The 14509-nt window shown below is 45.5% G+C and overlaps 2 long non-coding RNA genes across 2 annotated transcripts; one reads left to right on the top strand and one right to left on the bottom strand.

The window, feature by feature from the left end:
* The first annotated feature begins 11868 nt into the window (after positions 1-11868).
* LOC126586797 (uncharacterized) lies at positions 11869-12463 on the top strand. Its single transcript, XR_007610904.1, has 2 exons — positions 11869-12155; positions 12259-12463. It is a non-coding gene; the product is annotated as an uncharacterized LOC126586797 (long non-coding RNA).
* On the bottom strand, positions 12037-14284 carry LOC126586795 (uncharacterized). The gene is made up of 3 exons (XR_007610902.1): positions 14203-14284; positions 12651-12717; positions 12037-12331 (listed from the first exon to the last, which is right to left on the bottom strand). It is a non-coding gene; the product is annotated as an uncharacterized LOC126586795 (long non-coding RNA).
* Between the last annotated feature and the right edge of the window lie 225 nt (positions 14285-14509).

Genomic DNA, 14509 nt, shown 5'->3' with positions numbered 1-14509 from the left:
AAACCTCAAGGCTCCTGGCCTTCGACCACTACAACCTGGGCAGCTTGGGTTGTTCGAATGGAAAAGCTCTTCGGCGAGCAATAGAAGGCCCTCGGCATCTACGACGCCATCATCCTCTCATTTATGGATGTCGTTCTCGACAAGGAGCTTCTTCTAGCCGCCCTGTGCTTCTGGTGTTCGGCCACCAACACCATGGTTCTCCCCCTTGGTCCCATCGGCCCCACCATTCTTGATGTCACCGCCATCTTGGGCACCTCGGCAACTGGACTCTCCATCGATGCGGCCCTCTCCGGGTACCCGTCAAATCTTGACCTGAAGATGCTTTTTGATCGACGGGCTTTTGAGACGTTGAGCCGTGAGGGTCAAATCCCGTTGAAAAAAGACGTTCAGAAACTCCACAATAACTTCTTCAATTACAACACCCTCTATCTCCATTTCACCGGCCGAGGAGAAGAGGCCCTGCAAGAAGGGGAACATGAAGCTTTCCTCTTCTATTGGTACAACAAGTACATTTGTTGTACCAAGTCGAACAAATGCTTGGTCGAGAACATGCCGGTAGCCGAGGCCCTGGCTAGTGGTCACGTCCTGTCACTTAGCTCCAACATTCTTGCCCATCTCCTCCGCTGCCTAGCCGAGACGACCCTTCATAAGATCGACCCACACCAGAATGGTCCCCTCTGGGTCTTCCAACTCTGGCTGCAAGTTTACTTCGCCTCCCTTCGGCCGGCCATCGTCGATTTCTCGCCAACGGAAGCGCTCGGACCTCAGTTGGCCTCCCGACCGACACCCCCTCACCAAGCCGAAGAGGTATTTAAGTACTTTTTCGCCCTTGATGACCTTTCCAACGACGAATTCCTGATATGTCGTCGTCGAGACTATCCTTCCTCCATCAGGCTACCCACATCCATGTGGGGCGCGGACGAAGATGCCGACCTTCGTCAGTCCTGGGGGTCGTTCGTGCTCGCTCGCGACCTTCCTCTCAGCTGTGATGGGAAACGAGCGGGTTGGGAAGTGTACCATCCTAACTTCCTTGCTCGACAGCTCGGCTACCTCCAAGGCTACCCGATCCCCCTTCTCTCCTCCCGAACCGTCCTAAGCCGTGGACGTGAACCTGGTTCTTCGGAGAAGGAATGCAATACCGCCACGAGGGAGTTCCAAGAGCAATGCCAAAATTTCCACCTTCGACCGGCCACCCCAGAAACCTTTTGCACTGACACCTTCGGTGATTGGTGGGAGTAGTATACCCATAAGTTCTTTGGTGCTCCGGTCGAAGGTGTGTTAAACAAACTCTTTGGTGATCGACCTAGGAAGACCTCGGCCCCCCAAGCTCAAGGTAACTGTTCATTTCTCCCATTTTCTTTCAACTTTGCACATTGATTTGCCTTGCTGATTTGCTTTTACTCTCTCAGGTAGTCGGCCGTTGAGAAAGGTGGAGGTAGTTGCTGCGGCTGCGGCCGAGAAAAAATCGGTCGTTGCTAAGAAGGCTAAGACTGCTGGTCGAGCCGTACTGAACAAACGGCCTCGCCAAAAGGCCCAGTCGGCTGTCGCACCTCCGCCGCCTACCAAGCGGGTCAAAAAGCTGGCAAAGAAAGGAGCACGGGAGATCCACGTCATCTCCAGTCAAACCACGGGGGCGACGACTCCCAGTGTTTCCCCTTCTCCCGCCGTCGGCCAACCCTTGGTCAAGAAACAGCCAACTCCGACCGCAGAAAAAGTCCAAGCCCGGCCTGTTTCTGAGGTCGGGGTACCCGTTGTAGCTCCATCGGTCGAGACTGAGCCTGTCCTAGAAAAGGCAGTCCCTGCGACCGAGGGGACTTCTCCCGTACATCCAAAACCTTCGATTTTCATTCTGGAAGAGAGCGAGGGGAGCGATGAAATTCCATTGGCGAGTCGCCCTCATCTCCACCGTCGACCTCTTCCTGCGTCCAAGGCGGCCGTTCCAGTCGGTCCTTCCACGACCGATCGTGGCAAACGACCGGTCGGAGAGCCAACAACGGCGGTGGAAACGCCTGCTCCTCCGCAGGACCAGGACCTCAATCCCGCACTCGAAGCGACTGTCTCGGTCGGCCCTTCCACGACCGACCGTGGCAAGCGCCCTGCCGAGGAGCCAGAGGCGACGGCGGAAACGCCCGTTCATCCTCAGGACCAGGACCTCAATATTCCTTCCCAAGAAGCCACTTCGACCTTCGTAAGTACTTTCCACCGTATTTCCTTGATAACTTTTCTGCTTTAGAATTCTAAACGAGGAAAATACTAAATGTCAGGTGCCTATACACTCTTTTCATCGAAAATTCTATGCACCGAAAGGCGTTATCTATATTTCTTGGCCGCCTCAGTGGACATCGAACGTAGATAACCTCCATCGGCCGCGTGAACTGAGAAGCAGTCTAAGACACTGGGCTCGGCCATTGAGTTCTTTAGGTTCGAGCAACGATCCTGGAGACATGGCCGAGGTCTCCTCTCGGCAGGATTAAAAAATGAAACCTTCTTGCTATCTTTTTCATGACTTCTTTTGAGCTTAACCTGATTTGTGTGTGCAGGCTTCGTGGGAGGTCGAATTCAAAGCCCTCTTCTCCAGCATAACTGCAGGGTCTGGTCCTTCGGCAGCCGCGACTGAAGCTGCCGATTCAACTGCTCTAACTCAGTTGCGAGAAGTCTTGTCGCTTTCGGCGTCGCAAGTACTCGAGCGCAACGGTCTTGATTTGCTTGGCGCATGTCTGAACGACCTCGGAGTTGACGGCTGTCTGAGCGGAGATGCTATCGTTCGGGCATCGTCTACCTTGGAGCGGGTTCGGGAGACATTTAGTATCTTCCAGACTGCTCTAAAGGCCGAACAAAACCTGCAAGCTGCCACGGCCGTCCAAGACACTTTTCGTCTGAAAATCGACGCTTTAAAGGCAAAAGGTGAAGCATTGGCCGAGCTCGACCGTCAAATGGCCGAACTAACGAAACGTAGGTCAGCCATTGCCTTCGAGCTTGCTAAGGACTTCGAGTCGGGCGGAAAAGATTGCCTAACCGAGTATGTGGCGAACACAAAACGGGTCGAGCGGTTGAAGCTGGATAAGAGGAACCGGCAAGCTGAGGTTATCATGGGCGAGGTGCGGTGGTTGAAGTTGAAGGCCCTGCTCGGCACTCTTCTACCCTCTTCACCTTGAATGTACTTGAATGTAAACCGATTGACTTACTCATTTTGTACATGCTTATCAATCTTAATGAATTGGTTTTCTATTCCCGCATTTCCCATGTGACCGGATAGTATTTCTTTAAAAACTTCCCATTGATTGGTAATATGTGCACTACACCGGTCCGGTCTTTAAGATGATACGCCCATTTTCCGTATACTTTATGCACAACGAACGGCCCCTCCCAATTTGGCGACCACTTGCCGAACCTAGGGTCTTTTAGTCCTACGGGTAACACCATTTGCCAAACCAATTCACCCTCGCCGAATGTTTTCTGACGCACCTTTTGATTATAGGCTCGCTCGGCAATCCATTTTTGTGCCACCAGTAAGTTATAAGCGTCAAGTCGTGCTTCTTCCAAATCTTTTAATTCATGTCTCATGGACTGATTATATTCGGCGCTAAACAAACTACTTTGTTCAATTAATCGCAACGAATTTATGCTTAACTCGACTGGTAACATTGCATCGTGTCCGTAGGTTAATGCATACGGGGTTGTCGCAGTCGCCGATCGGGGCGATGTTCGATATGCCCATAATGCCTCGTTCAACTTCAAATGCCATATGTTGGGTCTTTCTTTTATTATTTTTTCGAGGATGCCGATTAACACTTTATTACTTACCTCGGCCTGCCCATTCGCTTGTGGATAATACGGTGTAAACTGTTCGAGCCGAATTTTTAAATTTGCCGTATACTCTTTAAACCTTTCGGCTGTGAAGATTGTTCCATTGTCAATTATGATCGTTTCTGGTACGCCAAATCTGGTCACAATGTGTTCCTCCACGAAGTCGCAAACTTCTTTAAACGTTAGCTCGGCATATGATTTTGCTTCGACCCACTTAGTAAAGTAATCGGTTGCGACTATTATCTATGCGTGCTTGGCAGCTCTGGAGGATGGCGTGATTTTGCCAATTACGTCCATGGCCCATCATCTAAACGGCCATGGTTTAATGACGAATGCAACGATTCGGCCGGGACCCTTTGTATAGGCCCGTGGATTTGGCACTGTACGCATCCTCGTGCAAACTCGATACAATCCTTTAGTATTCTTGGCAAAAAATAACCGTGTCGTCGAAGTAGCCATCGCATTTTTCATCCGGATTGATGAGCTCCGCAAACCCCTTCATGGACCTCTATGATCGCCCGAGCACCCTCTTGGGGGCCGAGGCATAGCAGTAGCAATCCATCCTCCCTTTTTCGGTATAACTCGTTTTGGTACGTGACATAGTTCGTGGCGTGGACTCATGTCTTGCGACTATGTTTTCCATTTGGATTGTCAAGGTACTGCATAATGGGTTTTCTCCAATCATCTGGTGTTGCCTCGACGGTACAAACCTCTATAGTATCTTGTCGGTCTAGCAACGAAGGTAAAGACATGACTCGAGTGCGTATTACATCGTCGCGCCGGAGGATTTGCTGGTTGACCAAGGCCGGGTATAATTGTCGTAACACCGGTATTTCTCGGCCTAGCTTGCCCCTCAGGAGTTGTGCACCAGAGGCAATTTGAGCCAACTCGTCTGCGTCGGTATTATGGATCCGGGAAATATGTTCGAACGTAATACCGTCGAAGGACTCGGCCAAATAGCTGGCAACCATGTGGTAGGGTGCTAGGGTACAACTCATGCAGCGGAAAGACCCATTAAGTTGGTTAATCACAAGCTCAGAGTCACCGAGGACGAGGGCACGGGTGGCCCGCAAGTCATGAAGGAGGCCAAGGCCGATGATTAGGGCTTCATATTCGGCCTGATTATTGGTGCAGTCAAAATCCAACTTAAGCGAAAAATACCAACGATCGTGATTAGGAGATTGAATGACAACTCCAACGCCGGCCGAGGATGAAGTACTGGACCCGTCAAAATACATCGTCCAACAGTTGTCGCGTGTTTCAACCATGCCGATTTCGACATCAGTGTCCCCAAAACCATAGGGGGAGGGGTGGTGAGCAAGGAAATCAACCAATGTTTGGCCTTTGACAGCTTTCTGGGGCACGTATTGCAGGCTAAACTCGGACAACGCCATCGTCCACTTCCCAATTCTCCCTTTTACGATTGGCCGGGTAAGCATGTACCGGATAACGTCGGTCTGGGCAATGACTTGTGTGACCGACGGAAGCATGTAATGCCGGAGCTTGGAGGCGGCGAAGAACACGGCAAGACAGAGCTTCTCAACGGCGGAATAATTGATCTCCGGTGGATTAAGATTTCGACTGAGGTAAAAAATAGCCTGCTCTCGCCCGGCATCATTGTCTTGGGCAAGGAGGTAGCCGATGGACTCTTCAGCCGCCGAGATATATAGTTTAAGGGGTTTACCGCGCCGAGGTGGAATAAGGACAGGTGGTGTCGTGAGGGAGACTTTGATTTGTGTAAACGCCGCCTAATGCTCGTTCGTCCACGCAAATGTATCCGAGTCCTTAAGTTTCAAAAGCGTTGAAAATGCTTTCATTTTCCCTGCCGAGTTAGCTATAAACCGGCGGAGAAAATTTATCTTGCCGAGTAAGGACTACAGCTGTTTCTTCGTAGTCGGTGGTGGAGCACTGATGATTGCACGTGCTTTATTTTCGTCCACTTCAATCCCACGGTGATGTACCAGGAAATCGAGAAAATTACCGGCCGACACACCGAATGCACATTTGGCAGGATTCATTTTGAGATTGTGTTGGCGCATACGAAGGAAAGCCTGTCGGAGATCATCCACATGAGTCCGCCGTTGTTTGGATTTAATTACAACATCGTCAATATAGACTTCGACGATGGTTCCAATTAAGTCATGAAATATGGTGTTCATTGCCCGTTGGTATGTGGTGCCGGCATTTTTGAGGCCAAATGGCATAACAACCCATTCGTAAGTGTCGAGTGCCCCCGGGCAGCGGAAAGCAGTTTTGTGCACATCGGCTTCGGCAATGAAAATTTGGTTGTACCCGGCATGTCCATCCATAAAGGATAAGATCGCATGATTCGCCGCGGCATCGATTAATAGATCTGAAATCGGCATTGTATACTCATCTTTGGGAGTTGCCAGATTCAGATTTCTGAAATCGATGCAGATACGCAGTGCACCATTCTTCTTTAAGACAGGAACGATATTCGCCAACCATTCCACATATCAAGCTGTCTGAATGAACCCGGCTTTCAAAAGTCGAACCAGTTCATCCTTGATGCCGAGTTGCACTTCGGTCGAGAATCGACGAGGTGGTTGCCGGAAAGGTTTACATCCGGGCTTAATACGTAATTCATGCTCGACAAGAGTGCGATCTAAGCCGGGCATTTCATGGTAGCTCCAAGCAAAACAATCTTTGAACTCTGTAAGCAAGGCACGAAGTTCGTCCTTCATTTGTTGGGGAAGTAATGCACTAATAAACAAAGGTCGTGGGTCGTCGGCCGTCCCAACATTAATCTCTTCCAGGGGGTCCTTAACTTGGGACTGATGATCTTCGAGCTCGGCCGGGGCGGCTCGAACTTTGTCAAGGGATAAGACAGGACCATTATTTCATTCGGCAAGGAACTCGACGAGGTTAACGCCCGAATTTGGTTGTTGAGATATAGTATACCAATGGGCCAGCAGTCGTTCCATAGTAGACGAAACCGCGGCCCTACGTTCCTCCCGATCAGTGTCAAACATCGGCTTCGGGGAGAAAGTTGGCTAATCCGAGTCTTGCCGAATCCTGATGGACAGTCTCGGCGCCAACCTCGATAGCTTTCTGAACAGAAATCTGAGTCGGCCGTCCTTCATCATTGAAGCCTTGCAAAGTAATGTAGCCGACGTGGTCATCATAGTACCGTGCTTGGATCATGTTGGTTTCGAAGGGTTGGCTATCGGTCGGGTGAACAGTGACCGATTTGCCGTCCCACAAAACGAGCACTTGATACAATGAGGAAGGAATACAGCTGGTTTGGTGAATCCAATCTCGACCGAGTAGTGCATTATACTCGGTTTTAGAATCGACCACGAAAAAGGCGGTCATGTGAATGCAACCGGTAATATTCACTGTTAGCGGAATGACACCTTTGGTTTGGGATTTGTCGCCGACGAAACTACTCATTGTGATCCCTGACGGAATAAGTTCGTCATTAGAGCGACATAAGGCCTTCATGATGTTCATAGGCATGATATTGACGGTAGCTCCACAGTCGACAAAAACTTTAGAAACTGGATATCCCTCGATATGTGCCGTCACATACAATGGCTTTAAATGATGGAGGTTGGCCGATGGTGAACGAGGAAATAATTCGGCCAAAGCTGCTTTGATATTGTCATCTTTTGTTGTAGAGTCAACTTCAGCAACAGATACGAAATCAACATGGCCGGCTTCCTCGGCGACTACATCACCATCGAGGAAATTTGGCTGAGCTGTGCTGGATTGAAAAGTAACGGGTAACACATGGACCATACTGATTTCCATGTTATCCAAGACGGATGGGCCCATCGGGTTAGGATCCTCCTTGTTAACCTCATCTCTCATCTGGTCGGTGACTACAGCTTCCGTTGTTGTCAGAGTTGGACAAAGAGACTCTTCTGCTCCTTCTTCAAGGGTTTGATCCTGTGTTGTTGCTTCGGCAGCTTGTTGGTTCTGCGTGATTGCCTCAAGTGAGGTTGAGGTCGACAGTGTGCTTGGGGTCAAGATCCGAGCCTGCTCCTGGTAGTGTATCCGGGCATCCCTGGTGTTGAGATAAGCATCCAATCGCGCAACACGTGCTATTTCATCGGTCGTAAGGCCGAAGAGAGAAACAGCCGAAAATACTTCGAAGTGATATCGTAAATACTGAAGGTCCTTCATTGAGAAAGGAAGGTCGGCTGCATCGATATCAGTGTATGGGTCGACTTCAAATCCAAGGACACGAGCTTCTCGTATGTGCTGGAATCTTGCTTTCAATCTTAGGTCTGAGGTCTTCTGAATGATTCGCTCGGCATCAGGACAAATCAGGACTAGATCAATTGTATCTTGACATGCCTTCGGCAAGCCATACAGATCATTGGCCGAATGTTTCTTATGGAATTCTCGCATGTACTCCAAAGCCTCCCCGAGGAACGGTGGGTGTAAATTTCGTCGAATTTTAATCAAAGGTTCTTGTATGGCCGGCGGGGCTAATTTGCTTTCGGCCTCTTGCCTGAAATGCTCGAGGCGTGCCTTCATCTCCCCCGGCCGAAGAAGAAGTTTGATCCCTTTATCAACCTCTTCGAACGTGGTTTCGATATCTCGGTTGACCAGCCGTTTCCCTTGAACCAACTCTATCATAATAGCTGGAGGTGGTCGTTCATCATCAGTAACAATTGTGTCCTTCGGCCGCCATTGAGGAGCCGAAGTTTCTTGGGCCGCTTGTCGGTGGGCCACAATCTATCCTTTGGTGCCGGCGTTTCTGGGATTTGGATAGTGCGGTGTAAACGCCTTTCGAAGAATGATATGTATACCAACGTTGATCGTTAGGTTTGGGAGGTTTGAAAGTTTTTTGGCTCCGCGATGACTCCGAACTGCTAGAATTACGTTTATAATAGTCCTCGTCGTAAAATGAAGCATTAAAATCAAGACGCCGCTTGACTGAGGGTGCCTCTTCCATCCTCACTTTGGGACCGAGCCTATCAAAAACCCCTTGATGTTGGCCTACGTCGGCAACCTTCTGCTGGGTTGCGGCCGTAGGTCGTTCCGTTATAAGCGAAGAGGGCTTCTCATCTGGCTCACTGCCGACCTTTGCTCTACATTTACTGCACAAAACCGTTGTCCCACTGTCTTCATCGGTGGTATAATCTATCATAGGTTTGACAATAGCGGGTCCCGTTAAAGCTGTAGGCGGTTTGTTTGAACGAAAATCGGCCATGAAACGTGGCCGAGAATTCTGATTCCGAAAGCGTTGCGTCGCAACATCTTCGGCCTTCCCTTTCCCTTTGTCTTTAGGTAGGCACACATCGACCATATTTACTGTTGCCGTGGGGAACGAGTCAGTATCAACACTCATCTTCTTCTCTGGAAATTTCAGTTTGCCATTATCAATCCAGCTTTGGACATTGTCTCGAAACACGACACAATTGTTTGTCGTGTGTTTGCTTGAATTGTGGTATTTGCAATATATCTTCCCTTTAAGCTCTTCGGCCTTGGGAATGTTGTGCCCAGGCCGAAGTTTGATGATCCTTGCTGATAATAGTTGATCAAAAATTGCATCGGCTTTTGAAATATCAAAAGTATAAACTTTCGACGGTTTCAGTGCTCCTTCAGTAGCCGAGCGGGTTTTGACTTCCTTAGAATCAACTTGAGTCAGTGCCTTGCAGACGTATGGCTTATCTATCACTATCTCAGCTGCATCCACACTAACGCATTCATCCTCGGTTGATGCATAACTGACAGTAGGATTCTTGTAAATCGTCCCCCGAGATGGAGCTTTCGAAATCTTTTCCTCGCGGAGCAAATAATCTTACTGCTCGACATGCTGGGCTAATTCGTACATATCCTGAAAGTTTGCCCCCAAGAATTTCTTTTTGTATTCGACGTCAAGACCGTTCAGAGCAAGTCTGACGAATTCAACTTCGGGGAGAGGCACTCGGCACCAATTCCTAACTGATTTGAATCTAGTAAGATAATCCATTGGTGACTCGTCGGACGCCTGAGCCATCCTTGCTAGTGAGGATACTGACATTTCCATTCCCGGCCGATAAAACTGCTCATGAAATTTCTCGACCAACTCCTCCCAACTCTGGACGGAGTTCGGTGGGAGGTTAATATACCAAGCGAACGCTGAGCCGGTCAACGAAAAATTGAAAAGTCGCAGCTTGTGAAAGTTACTATTAACGTCTCCGCACTGTGCGGTGAAACGAGCTACATGTTCCAACGAGGATAAAGATGATTCTCCGGCAAAAAGGCTAAAATCCGGGATCTTGAAACCTCTAGGGTATTCGACCTGTTCCACGTAAGCTGGATACGGGTGTATAAACTTAGGGAACTTCGGCCCTTTCTTCATGGCCGAATCGATCATCCGTTGAACTTCGGTCATATCGACGGGCGTTACTTCCGCTCTCTGGTCGGATCCGTCTGACCTACTATTCGACCCTCCTCCTCTTTCCAATTGAAGTGGCCTGAGCCGAGCAGGAATTGGCTCAGCCGGTGCACTTGATAATAGATTATTCCTCAGCGGCAAATGCTGGGCAAGATCGAAAATTCTACCATCGCTGACCTTACTAACTAGTATTTCGAGTAATCTGGTTTGTGTTTCACTGGAATTACGTATCACGTCATGAAGCTTATCGATTCCTCGACTCAATATCTGTTCAACTGTCCGAGATTGCTCGTCAAGCCGTTTTCGAAGAAACGACCTTGTGGGTGGATCGGATCCTTCGCCACCATCTTCATCACAATCTTCTATTACTCCTTCATTGAGAACGCAAGTGTTCCTGTCGGGAATTTCAAGACTGCGAACCTGACCGCCGAGATTAACTTCCCTCTCTCGGCGAGTTGCGCTCGTGGACTCAGGTGTCACGGCGCTGATGGGATTCTGCGCTTGTGGCACATGGTGTCCTGCGTTCTGATTTGGTAGATCAGCTGTCGACTTTCCCATAGCTGTTTTCTTTTTTACCGATCGTGTTTCAATTGGCATGAACTTCGTAGTCTAGCACTGGGTCCTACTGGGCGTGCCAAAATGTTGACCCTAGAAACTACCAAGCCTACGTGGCGCGCAGGCCGAGTAATGTATAAGCTAAAGGGGGTGTAATCAAATTAGGATTCGATAGGACTTGATAGTATTTTAATGGACTTTAAAATCTGGGTGTAGTCAATTAGATTTTAAAAGAGGATTTTAAAAGATTTTGAAATCATGCTGTAGTTAAATTAGGATTTTAAAGGATTTTAAAGAATATATCCAAATCCATGGGTAGTCGATTATGATTTTAAAAAGTCCACAAGAATCTAAGTGTAGTGAAAATATCAAAGATATGCTAGGATTTTAATGAACTAGGGATTTTGATGAATTTGAGAGTAGATGGTATAAATACCAAACACTTTAAACAATTCAACCTCCACCCCTAGGATTTCTTTTCTTCTCTCTGGAGAGGAAGACGAACCATCTCTCAGAAAAAAAAGAAGAGGACGAACCATCTCTCAAGAAAAGAAGACGACATACAAAGTTCCTTTATTTCTTAAAAATATATCCACCAAATCCAAATCCAAAATCTCACCACAAATTCAACCCCCACAAAATCTCCATTCCCTATTCTGCTATGTGTATATTACTTCTCTACCTTTTTTCGTCACTATTTGTTTAGTTGTGTGTTTTAACTATGTTTGGTAGCCTAGAAAATGTCGGAAACTGTGGGAAAATGGAGGGGTTGGAGGGATTGGAGTATGGGATGTTGGGGTTTTGAGTAACTTGGGTGCTGAAGTGAAAAATGGTGAGTTGGGTTGAGTTTTTCAGTTTTGGAAGCTACAACAACAAAAAGATGAGCTTTAGGATTCAATAGTATTTTTGTCTTGTACTTGGAGTTGTTAGCTACTGGAGCAAAGATTTAATTTTGTATGCTTTTGTTGGATTCGATTAGTTGGAAATTAGCTTGATCTAGATGTCACGAGAAAATATGTCCGCGCGTTGCTGCGGGAACCTATTGTTTCAGGTGTAATCGGATGAATAAAACATATTTAAGTCGAATAAATTCAACACAATTATAAACAAACAGTTTTTTTTATACATTCAAGTGAGCTGGCATATAAACACATTGTACAATGAGTGGGAAGAAACTGAACGTCTTTGATTAGAAAGAGATGGTTTCCAAAAAAGTTGTTTCTTATGAAACATTAGTTTACACAAAATTTCAGTTACCAAATCCAAAAAATAAAAAATGTGACTCTCTATATGGCTTTCTTACTACATAAAAATATCCCTTAGTTAAAGCATGCCACACATCATAACATTGCTATTATATGAAGTATATTCCTCAATGGCAAGTAATATACTCTCCTTAGCATGACCTCTCAATCCCCTCTTTTATCTCCCTAGAATCGTACAACAACCCATAAATACGGTGCCCCTTTAAAATCCAAGCATACATTAAAAATTCAACAATACAGTTACAAAATCTCTATAAATGAACATACCTCAAAAAGCCAACGGCCCAAGTGACACACTGCACACACTGCATGCACTCACATACACTGCATACACATACGCTCACACACACTGAAGAATGAACGCATTATATTCAGTTAGCACCATTCAACTTTAAAAGCAGTGAGACCTTCCAAAGGCACAACCTAACTGGCCTCAGTTCAAATAACCAAATTGAGAACAACAGTTGAATTTTGGAAAAGCTGTACAGAGGGGGAAAAAAGAAAAGAAAAAAAAGAGAAAACAATCCTATAATCACAACTGAAAAACAAAATCAAAATGAAAAGAATAAAATATCAGCAGAGCTTGAACACTAACATCCTTTGAAAACATGTAAAAACCATCCCAAATCAGCAAGAATAAAGCGAAAAGAAAAAAACACATCATATACCTTTAACACAGCAGCTTGAAAAAACCCCAACAAAAAATTACAAACTCTGAAAGGCACCGTTTCTTAACTGAAAGAAAAAAAACGTATCACCCATCCGCAACAACAAATCGACCAAACACAGAAAACTCAGTTAAAACAGCATTTAGAAGCACTATAAACCCAAATTACATAGACATCACCGTGATCAATTGTTTGTTTATGACAACTATCTATTTTTGAAGCTCTCACTAATCAGTCCTTGGTTGTAGACCAAGAAAGACACTATGGGCACACACAATTAGAAGCTCTAGGCAAACTTGAATTCAGGAGACGGTTTCTGATATTAAATTACGCCGGAGGGTGTACGAAAGTTGAACTGTGGCTTATTTGGTTCTACTTCTGAATTGCTTCTTGATTAAATTGTTTACTTAGCTGCTTTTAGGTGTCTTTACTTATGAATCAATTTTTTTAGAATGAAGTTAGAAGATGTTCTAGCACCAAAGACCATTAGAAGTTGGAAAGATATGCCGATGCAGCGGTTTGAGAACACAGTTTGGGAAACTTTGGGTAGGAAATATGCACGCAAGGAAAACCAACAATGGGTGAGCATGACTCTCAAAGCTAGTTTTAAATTAGTGAATCACCATAATAATCTTTGCTGGTTGGTTTTCACTCATGGCCTACTTTTTATTCAAGTTCCTGTAAAGAAAATTGGTCTTTTAACATGCTCTTTTCTAAATTTTAAAAAGGATCGTAATTTTGTAAATAAATTCAAATCCCAAATTGAAATTGCAATGTAACCAAGCCACATTTTATGACATGGTTTTTTATCCTAGCCATAATTAGACTAATGTGATTTATGCCTAGAGACTAATGTGGTTTTTCACATGCTTTTTTCTCTCAAAATTTATAGAAATATGAAAATGATCATCACAAATTTCAAAACCTGCATTAACCGAAATTAAAAGGAAATGGACACCATGAGTGCTTGCAAGATGAGAGAAGGGAAACAAAACGGAAATGGTGCATTTGAACAAAATGATGACAATTTAAAACTTTAATTATGAAAATGCACAATTTTCATGTGTTAAATGAATGAGTTATTTTAGGATTACAATGCCAAGTTTTCGGATTTCGAACTTGCGAAAGAAAGTCCTGAGGGTGATAAAACTCATGTTCCGACGCAAGTCATGGGAACCTATGGTTATGCAGCCCCAGAGTATGTGATGACTGGTGAGTGTGTGCGTGTGTGTTCTGTAACCATCAGTTCATCATATATCAATATAGCACACTCCAATTCAACCTATCCAATTCAAAGTAGCACATCTCTAATTCAACATATCCAATTCAAATTAGCACATATCCAAATTCCAATTCAATAAACCACATATCCAAATCAATTCAAACTAAATACCTAATATTCAATCACATATCCAATTCAAACTACATGGCTAATATTCAATAACATGTCCAATCTTTTAGCACATTTACAATACAGATTTAGAACACTATGAAGTCTACTGAGCAGCAGAACCTAAACATCAAAATCCAACACAAAGACAAAGTAGCATACCAGTTCTCTATCTTGTATGCTCTTTTCAGCTGGATCTTCTTAACTCGTTTGAAAACTTGTCCTATGTGCTCTGTTGCATCCTGCAAATTTGTTAACTCAACTTACTAAGTAACACTCTAATTCTTTTTTAGCCAAAACTAAGCCGAAAATTGTCAATCCCATAAAAAAAGCTGCATTTTTTCACTGTATTTTTCCAGACTTTAATCACAGAGAATCGGTTAAAGCGAGGGAAATTATGTTGATGTTTCATCTAATCGCCAAATACTGAATAAGGTTCTCAAGGTTTTTCATTGAAAAATTGACACAG

Source organism: Malus sylvestris, chromosome 10, assembly GCF_916048215.2.
Source record: "Malus sylvestris chromosome 10, drMalSylv7.2, whole genome shotgun sequence".
Taxonomy (NCBI): Eukaryota; Viridiplantae; Streptophyta; class Magnoliopsida; order Rosales; family Rosaceae; genus Malus; species Malus sylvestris.
Note: the sequence above shows the minus strand (reverse complement) of the source record. Positions and strands in the feature narration are given on the sequence as shown.